General features: G+C 38.1%; 1 pseudogene; it reads left to right on the plus strand.

The window, feature by feature from the left end:
• LOC127450979 (integrin beta-3-like) overlaps window positions 1-7,870 on the plus strand; it is a 28,666-nt pseudogene extending 20,796 nt beyond the window's left edge.
• The last annotated feature ends 1,477 nt before the right edge of the window (window positions 7,871-9,347 follow it).

A 9,347-nucleotide genomic window follows, 5' to 3' on the forward strand; every position in this document is an offset into this window, starting at 1 on the left:
ACATTTAGATTTTAGGTGAAGATTAAGATTAAGCTAACAAAATTGCATAGCCTTTCCATGTTGATATTGTTTGAGGTGGATAGGGAAAGAATCGAAGTTTAGGGAAGTGGCTGGGCTTGCCATGTTGTCTTTCAGATGGAGCATTGTTTGGAAGCAATGCCTTACAACTGCAACAAAATTCCATTACCCTGGGCTACAAGCAGGAGAAAACCAGGCTGTTCTTAGAACTAAGATAATCGATAGACCAGTCTGTGAGGGCTTATCAAGCACAGGTTTGAACAGGCTGTGCTGGGAAGGCAGAGGAGTTTGTAAACAGGTTGGTGTTAAGACTGAAGCAACAAGAGATTGTTGGAAGAACCCATTCAGGAAGAGCAGGCCTTGGATGGGGGATGACTTCTAAACTGTGGTCAGCAGCCTCTAAAAAACAGAGGAAAGCGATGACAGTGACTGAAGTGTCTAGGATGGAAGAGGAAGGGAGTATGATTAGAGCAGTCAGCCAGCAGCAGCAAGGACACTGCACAGTATGGGAGGGTACATCTGATGGAGTTTTAAGATGGGCTGTCCTGTGGAAGATACCCCAGGAACAGGCTAAGATTTCTAATAAGATCCACCTATGATACCTTTCCAAGCCCTGGAAATTTGTCTCTATGGTATGGCAAAGTGGAGATTTGTCCCTCAGTGAGGCCCCAAGAGCAAATCTGCAGCACATGTTGGCTGGGTGCAAGACTGCCTTGGTACAAGGATGGTACAAGTGGTGGCATGATAAGGTTCTGCAAAAGTTGGCGGTATGACTTGTAAAGCAGCAAGTTTTTGATGGGGAAGCAAGAACTAGAAGCAATGGAAAGGATCCGGAGTCCAACTGCGAGGAGTGGCAGGAAGGTGTCCCACACCATTGCTCCTCCACCAGGAGATGTTCTGGGATTAATGGGGCGAACTATCTCTGATGGGTGACTCCCAACTGATGACCCCCTAGCTGGACGACTGAAGGCTCTGGTGGAGGTGCAGCAGGCAAGACAGCTACCTGTGCATCTGATGAATGTATAAGGGCTGCAGTTAGAAATTCTTGGGGTTGGGGTGCAGACAGTTCTTCCATCCACGTACGCTGCCCCAGCGTTTTTTGCTGTCTCTGTGTTTATATCCGTGTCTCCCGCTGAACGCGTTTAAATGCGATCTACAATATGGAACCTCCCTCTAGTCTGGCTGACCACCCCCCCCCCCCCCACCCCACTCAAGCGTGGGCCTTGGACATAAGGTCCAGTTGTCCCCCCTTATCGACAGCCCTGACTATACCTATAATATTTTTGCAAAATGATTTTTATATGGCTCATTCTACAGTACGTATTACATCACTTTCTTTGTGAAATGAACACTAGAGGCGCTACAACAACAATGACTTTTATTCCCTTTTAAACAAATCACAAGTAAAAAGACAGGTTATCAGTTCATAAACACTTACTTTTCACCCTGTTCTACACACAATGGTATCTTATGACATCTAAACAATTTCACTATAGTGCATGACTTGTTAGGCGATGCAGTTTAAAATTTGCATTACATAACCAACTACATTTACAAGCTTGGTAGAGCCTGATCAAATTGTGTGGTAGCTCAACTTGCGATGCAAAGGACCGGGTTGTGAGTCGGGGTCGACACGTGAGCTGAAAGTGTCAGAAGCAACACAACATTACGTGGTTGCTTCAGTAATTGTGTTTTCATCTCACATTTGCTTTATATTTCACTATAGGATAGTTTAGGTTCAAGGTTTTAAAACTCAATAGAGCATTAAAAACCTTATCTGTGTGGGATAAAATTGAACTCACTTTTAGCATATTTCACATTTGACCTTGGAACTGCCGCAATACGTTACGAACCATGTAATGTCATTTTGCAAAACATTTTCATGAGATCAGGCTGCACATGGGGAAATGTTCAGGGAAGTCAGTTCAGGATGTCTCTGAGTTTTACAGAGTATTATTTTTGCTGTTCTGTTTGGTGAAATTTTACTGCAAAAATGACCCATCAGTTGATGGATTGCATATTCATGAGGATTATACATAACTTTTATTCTTGCCATTTACTCGATGATGCCGGATCATTTAATGCTGCTTGTGGGTATAGCTTCTCTGCTCACCACAGGGTCTGTGTTTCACCATATTAGGTAATGTGATCCACATATAGAGCCAAATAGCGACTCAGTTAGAATCAGATATGCTAGATTTATTGCATGTTATGGAATGATGGTCTTCAATTTTGCATGTCTGTGCACATAACCTACTTAGATTTGCCCAGCCGCCTAGAGCCTCAGTCACATGATTCAGTTTGTTCAGGTCATGTTCAGTTGAATGACTTTGCTCAAAAGCAGACAATAACATACTGGTTTGTTAAAAAGCGAAAAGTGTGGTATAAAGTATACAGTGGTCACATATTGTTTTTGAACGCTTAAAGCACACTTTATGGATGCCATAAGTCCATGTCTACAGTAAGTACCACTACAAGTGTCTACACTAAATACTACTATACATGTGTCTTTGTGTGTGTGTGTGTGTGTGTGTGTGTGTGTGTGTGTGTGTGTGTGTGTGTGTGTGTGTGTGTGGGCGGGCGGGTTTAGGTGGTTTACGAGGACTTTGTTTTAGGATAGAATCTATAGTTCGTTCAGTATAAAAATCATTATGTCTATGGAGAGTCCTCATAATGATAGCTGCACAAACGTGTGTGTGTGTGTGTGTGTGCGCATGTGTGTGTGTGTGTGTGTGTGTGTGTGTGTGTGTGTGTGTGTGTGTGTGTGTGTCTGTGTTTTAGCATGTGTGAGAGAAACCGTAGGAATCATGGACTGCATTGTGAAAATTGTTTTCTTAGATAATAGCCTATCATCTTAAATATCCTTTCAGTGTGTTGAAACTAATGTGTTAACTTGTGAAATGTGTTGATGTTTTACTGTAAAGCTTTGTTGCTCCAATCACAAATATTAAGGGATTATGTAACACCATATTGCAGTTCAGGAAATGATGAAAATCTTCATGATGTCCTTCAGCATTATCCTTAGATCATTTTCACAGGCTCATTAACGGTCATGTATGTGTATGTTATGTCCATTAGGTAATGGTGAGTGCAACTGTGGGTCCTGCCAGTATAACCCTGGATGGGACGGTGAGAGCTGTGACTGCTCGACCCACACAGACAACTGTATGGGGAGTGGAGGATTGCTCTGTAGTGGGCGTGGACACTGTGTGTGTGGTGTCTGTGAGTGCACCCAGCCTGGAGCCTATGGATTAACCTGCGAGAAGTGCCCCACCTGCCCTGATGCTTGTACCATCAAATAGTGAATCCATAGACGGTGAACATAGGCAGGTTTTGCTTCCTGCTGAGGAAAGAGGGTTTTGTGTGTGTGTGTGTGCGTGTGTGTGTGAATTGCATTTTTAATGTATTTTTAAATAACTTAATAGACCAGGACAATAAAATGAGCATCAAGTCATTGACCCATTATTAGATTTAATAAACAGTCAGTGGCCACTTTATTAGACACAGTTTTCTGATGCACAGCTTGGACTGTTTTTCACTGTCAAAGTTGCTTTTTTTCCCCCAAATAATATTTCTTTATCATTCTGATCTTTGGTTTGAACAACAATGGAAAATCCCAGGTGTGTGATTGGCTTATTAGATATTTGCTTTAAAGGGATAGTTCACCCAAAAATTAAAATTCTGTCATCATTTACTCACCTTCATGTTGTTCAAAACCCATATGTCTTTCTTTCTTCCAAGGAACACAAAAGATGTTAGACAGAATGTCAATCTCTGTCAATATTCACTTTCATTGCATCTGTGAATGTTTACTGAGAATTTTATTCCACCCTTATGTGTTCAATGAAAGAAAATCATATGGATTTGAAACAACATGAGGATTAGTATATGATAACAGAATTTTCATTTTTGGGTGAACTATCGCTTTAACATGCATACGGGTGAATCCAATGATGAAAGTCATATTTTACCCTAAAATCAAAAGAAAGAAATAAGAAATTATAATTTGCAAATAAAGACATTTTTTTAGCACCGTTGAAGTTTTTTTCACTGTGACATTGTGATGACCTGGACATTTCTTCAAAGTTTTCATGAAATTCACCCAGGTGTATCGCTATATATAAGATTAATTGATTGTGTTTGTGTGTCCTTTTATTAGCATTTGTGTGTGTGTGTGTGTTGTGCATTTTATCCAACTTGTATGGGTTCTTGAGTCACAGATACTAAATGTGAATTACTTTGCATCTACTTCAATACACATGTCAGATCAACATTATTCTTTCAAATGTTGTCCCAGCTAGCCTAACAGAGTTCTCTTAATGAACAACTTCATACTGAACAATGTTGTGGATTTGTGTGTTCCATTCATGCATTGCAGCATGAATAAATTATGTGGTTAGTGTTAAGGCTTATTTTTTTATTTTTTTGCTGTTTGCTGACTTTATTTATGCTGTTATTGTTGTTTTTTGTTGCCACTGTTAGTCAGTTTTTGTGTGGTGATATTATGAGCTCATCTTTTAACTTAATGAGGTTTGTGGTTTTTCACCATTATTTAGGTTTGTATGTTAAGTGTTGAAGTGTATTGCGTGTCTATGTCAAACAACTGTATGTACCGCCTTGCAAGACATATCTCTCTTCAGATGCAAAGATTGCAGTTACTGTCATGTAATGGTACTTGAAACAGTGACAAAATAAAAGTTCTTGTACTGCAAATTGATAGTTGGCTGAGCAAGAAATTAGTAATTCTCTCAACAAGACTTTTTGCATTTAGTAAACAAACAAATTCACATTGACTAAACAAAGCAATGTTACTGAGAACAATTATTAACACAGGAGACTTACTGCATCATGTTGCCTTGATTTTTTAAGTTTTCTCAACAATTAGTTTTTTGCAGTGTGGATTCATGTGTGTCTCTGCAGGGAGTGTGTCAAGTGTAAGCACTATAAGAGAGGGGATCTGTATGAGAAGAACTGTAATCACATCTGCAGAGACGAGATTGTGCTGGTGGATGAGCTGGGTAACCTCAAATCTCAAACCAGAACACCTTCAACATATATCGCCAACATCCAACAAAACCACAATATACGTATATATCTCCCAACCACAGTAGCGAATATAAATCCATTTCAGAGTATATCTGTACTCCACAGTATACATCTTCAATATGCCATTTATATGTGCAGAATCCAATCTACAAAGTATGTAAATCTACAGCACTAATATTTTGTTTTCCATTAACAATGCCATTATTTACTTCAGTTTGATTCTATTATGAATATATATTAACATGCTGTCACGCTGGCATATTTTGTTCAGATGTTATTCTTGCGAAGTTGATCGTTATCTCTGTTCTCTCCAGTCTTTCATGAGAAGAACGCAGTGAACTGCAGCTACAAGGATGAGAACGACTGTGTGCAGAATTTCCAGTATTATGAAGATGCCAGTGGAAAATCCTTCCTCTATCTTGTTAAAGAACCAGGTGAGAAGACAGGGACACAGGGAGAGAGAGACATTGTGTGACATGTAGTTGTCAAACATTTCACTTGAGGCAAGAGCATTTTGAGTGTTGGGATTCACACATTCTCCCACCCACATAAAATACACACACAACATAGGGGTGGATGATAAAAGTAAATATAAAATGTAAATGTAAAAAAGTAACAAATGTAAAGTCATGAGTTTCTTAAATGTTTTGGTTCATTTTAATGGAAAAGTGATTCAAAAACAAAGTGAAGGTAGGCCTTTCACACATTTTAAGAATTTCTCTTTAACAGTCATCTACTGTACATTGCAATGGAACAGTTTTATTGAAAATAAATAAATAAATAAATCATTAAATATTTTAAACAAATAATTAAAATAATTAAAAACATTTTATTTGATCTGCATTGTTTGAATCCAAATCAAAAATGGGTCCAATTTCTTTTTAGTTGAACATGATATAGCTCTGATTCTTAAGCAAACCTCTCCATCATACATTTCTTTTCCAATTTCACGTTTTGTTTCATGGACTTTATGCAATTACTAGAAATAAATGCATTGTGAGCTCAGATTATGTCAAATAATTCCAGAGGCAATTCTGAAGGCTTCTCTCTCTTAATGTTTGCTAGCAACAGAACAAATGCTTGTAGCAAAGCATGACAGCATTAGCAACAGTAACTAAGGGTAGCGGGGCTTAGTGGAGGGTCACTTCCACACCACGGAGGATGCAGCCTTTTTTCCAATAAACTCTTCCTAATTTGTGCATGGCAGAAACAGGACCTTACAAAATATTTTTATCAAAATATCTTTCATCTGGTATATTGCCCACCCCAACAAACACAAATAAACACACACTTACAGAAGCAACGAATACACGTAATACTAGTGTGGACAGATCAACTGAATAAACTTCAGTACTTAACTGAATATACTTTTGCTAGCGGAATGAAACAGAATTAAATTTGTTGGAATCTGCTTGTATAAGCAGGCACAATATTGGCTCAACCAATGGCATACGTTTGTGGCGAGGCTACCTGTTTGAGCAGTGGAAGATAAGAAGTTTTTAAAAACATTATTTTGTGTTTGAGACTTGTCATTATTTTTGTAAGTCTGTTTGGTTCTGCTAGTTGCGCAAAAAGGACACACTTTACCCAGTAACCAAAGCAAACATCAGAACCTTTCTTTATGAAAATGTATTCTCTCTGTCATTGCTGGTCTATTTTTGTAGAGTGTCCTAAGGGTGCTGATGTCTTGGTGGTTGTTCTCTCTGTGACTGGTGCTGTTATGTTGCTGGGACTGGCGGCACTCCTGGTGTGGAAGCTCCTGATTACTATTCATGACCGCAGTGAATATGTCAAGTTTGAGGAGGAGAAAGCCAAGGCTAAGTGGGAAGCGGTGAGACCCACATACACACACACACACACACACACACACACACACACACACACACACACACACACACACACATGCTTGTATATATGGTTTACGAAGACTTTCCATAGACATAATGGTTTTAATAGTGAGTTAACTATTTTCTATCCCCTAACCCTACCCCTAAACCTTACACTCACAGAAACCTTTTGGCATTTTTAGATTTTCAAAAAAAAACATTGATTAGTATGTTTTTTAAGCCAGTTTTATAAACCATGTTACTTATACTGTTCTGAAAACCCAGATGACAAACTACATTTGCCAAAATGTACCATAGTACTAAATAAAAATTTAATTCATTGAATAATGTGTTATGTTTCACATATTATTATAAAACAAAATAGCAGGCAGTATATATACTGTGCAGCATTCAATTGGTAGTAAGCTAGTATTCTATTGTGAATATACTGAATGTTTTTATGCTAAATGTGACAAGATTTTGAAGTTTGGAAAATATCTCTCTAAACCATGCATTAAACGATTCTTGGTTGGCAAAATTATTCAAAATTATTCAACTCAATTTTGACATCAAATGCTCGATGTGAGAAGTACACACATGCTAGTGGTAAATCTTGCAAGCTTTCTGTGCTTATAACTGAGCTTTACACTGGTCATTAATGAAGTTCTCTCGTCTTTTAGGCTAATAATCCACTCTACAAGGGAACCACCAGCACATTCCAAAATGTTGCATATCGTGGCAGTTAAGAATGGTATCGTATCTGATTTAGTCAAAGACGACTAATGATCATCTCACAAATACAATGTCTCAACCAATCACACCTGGTTCAATCCAGGCTTGTGGCTGTCATGTACTGAGGTGACCAATGTAGTTATGTAAATATTATACTAAAAGGAGTACTCTTAGATTTGACTCATATAAGACATACAACTGCTTTTTTAAGAAGTCCCAAGTTTGAGAATGAGACATTAAAGGAATAGTTCACCCAAAAATGAAAATTGTCTCATTATTTACTCACCCTCATGATATCCCAGGTGTATATGACATTCTTTCTTCAGCAGAACACATTTAAGGAAAAATAGAAATATATCTTAGCTCAGTAGGTCCTTAAAATGCAAGTGAATGTAGATTTATCTTTTGAAGCTCCAAAAAACACAGACATCATCATAAACATCGTACATACGACACCAGCTGTAAAATTAATGTCTTCTAAAGCGACACGATCACTTTTGGTGCAGAAAAGATAAATATTTACGTACTTTTTTTAACTAAATCATGCTTCCAGTCAGGAGCCGTACACGCTGTGACGTAATCACATTGGCATTTCAGACATATGAGAACTGACGCATGTGCATCACAGCCGGAAGTGCAGCGCTGTTTACAAGTGAGGAGGAACGCTATACAGTAGCTTGGTTGATTTTGGTTTAGATCTGTATTGATCTGTTTCTTTACTCACAATGGTGCGTTTGTGTGCTCATCCTGGATGTCTCCACCGAGTGGAGAACGTGAGAATATTTCTGTATCATGGCAACGCGAATACATCACACGAGAGACCACTTGCACTCCACCCTCTTGTGAACCTTACCCTCATGTTGGATTATAGTTAAAAAGTACATAAATATTGATCTTTTTATCACACCAAAAGTGATCGTATCGCTTTAGAAGACATTGAAGGAATAGTTCACCCAAAAATGAAAATTTGCTGATAATTTACTCACCCTGAGGCCATCCAAGATGTATCTGAGTTTCTTTCTTCATCAAAACAGAATTTAAGACTTTTAGGATTTCATTTCAGGCCTCCTCCTCCAAACAACGCAAGTGAATGTACTCCATTTTTTGATGGTCCAAAATGCATATTTAGGGTGCATCAAAATTATCCACACGACTCCAGTCGACAAATAAAGTTCTTCTGAATGCAAACGATTGATTATTTTAAGAAACAAAACAATACTTATATACTTTTTAACCACAAATGTTCGCTTCCGTACATCTCTGTGACGTGCGCTCATGAGAGGGATGATGTAAGCTCGTTGGTAAGGTCACGCATCACGTGGAGGAGGAGTCAGGAAGTGCGTCATTGTTTACATTGGGTTTTTTTTTAATTATTATTTGGAAATGATTTTTTATTTTATTTTATATTGTTTTGAAATTGTTTTGGACTGTTTTGGTTTGTGAACGGCACTTGGTCTGCAGTCTGTGCAAGTTTCTCTTGTAAACAATGACGCGCTTTAATTCAACAGCTGGAGCTGTATCGATGACATTTATGCTGACTGTCTGTGATTTTTGGAGTGAAAAAGAGAAATCTCCATTCACTTGCATTTTACTGAGCTGAGATATTTTTCAATTTTTCTTCAAATATATTCTGGTGAAGAAAGAAAGTCATAAACATCTGGGATATTATGAGTTTGAGTAAATAATGAGAGAATTTTCATTTTTGGGTGAACTATCCCTTAAAGA

The sequence above is a fragment of the Myxocyprinus asiaticus genome, chromosome 13 (assembly GCF_019703515.2).
Source record: "Myxocyprinus asiaticus isolate MX2 ecotype Aquarium Trade chromosome 13, UBuf_Myxa_2, whole genome shotgun sequence".
In the NCBI taxonomy this organism is placed as follows: domain Eukaryota; kingdom Metazoa; phylum Chordata; class Actinopteri; order Cypriniformes; family Catostomidae; genus Myxocyprinus; species Myxocyprinus asiaticus.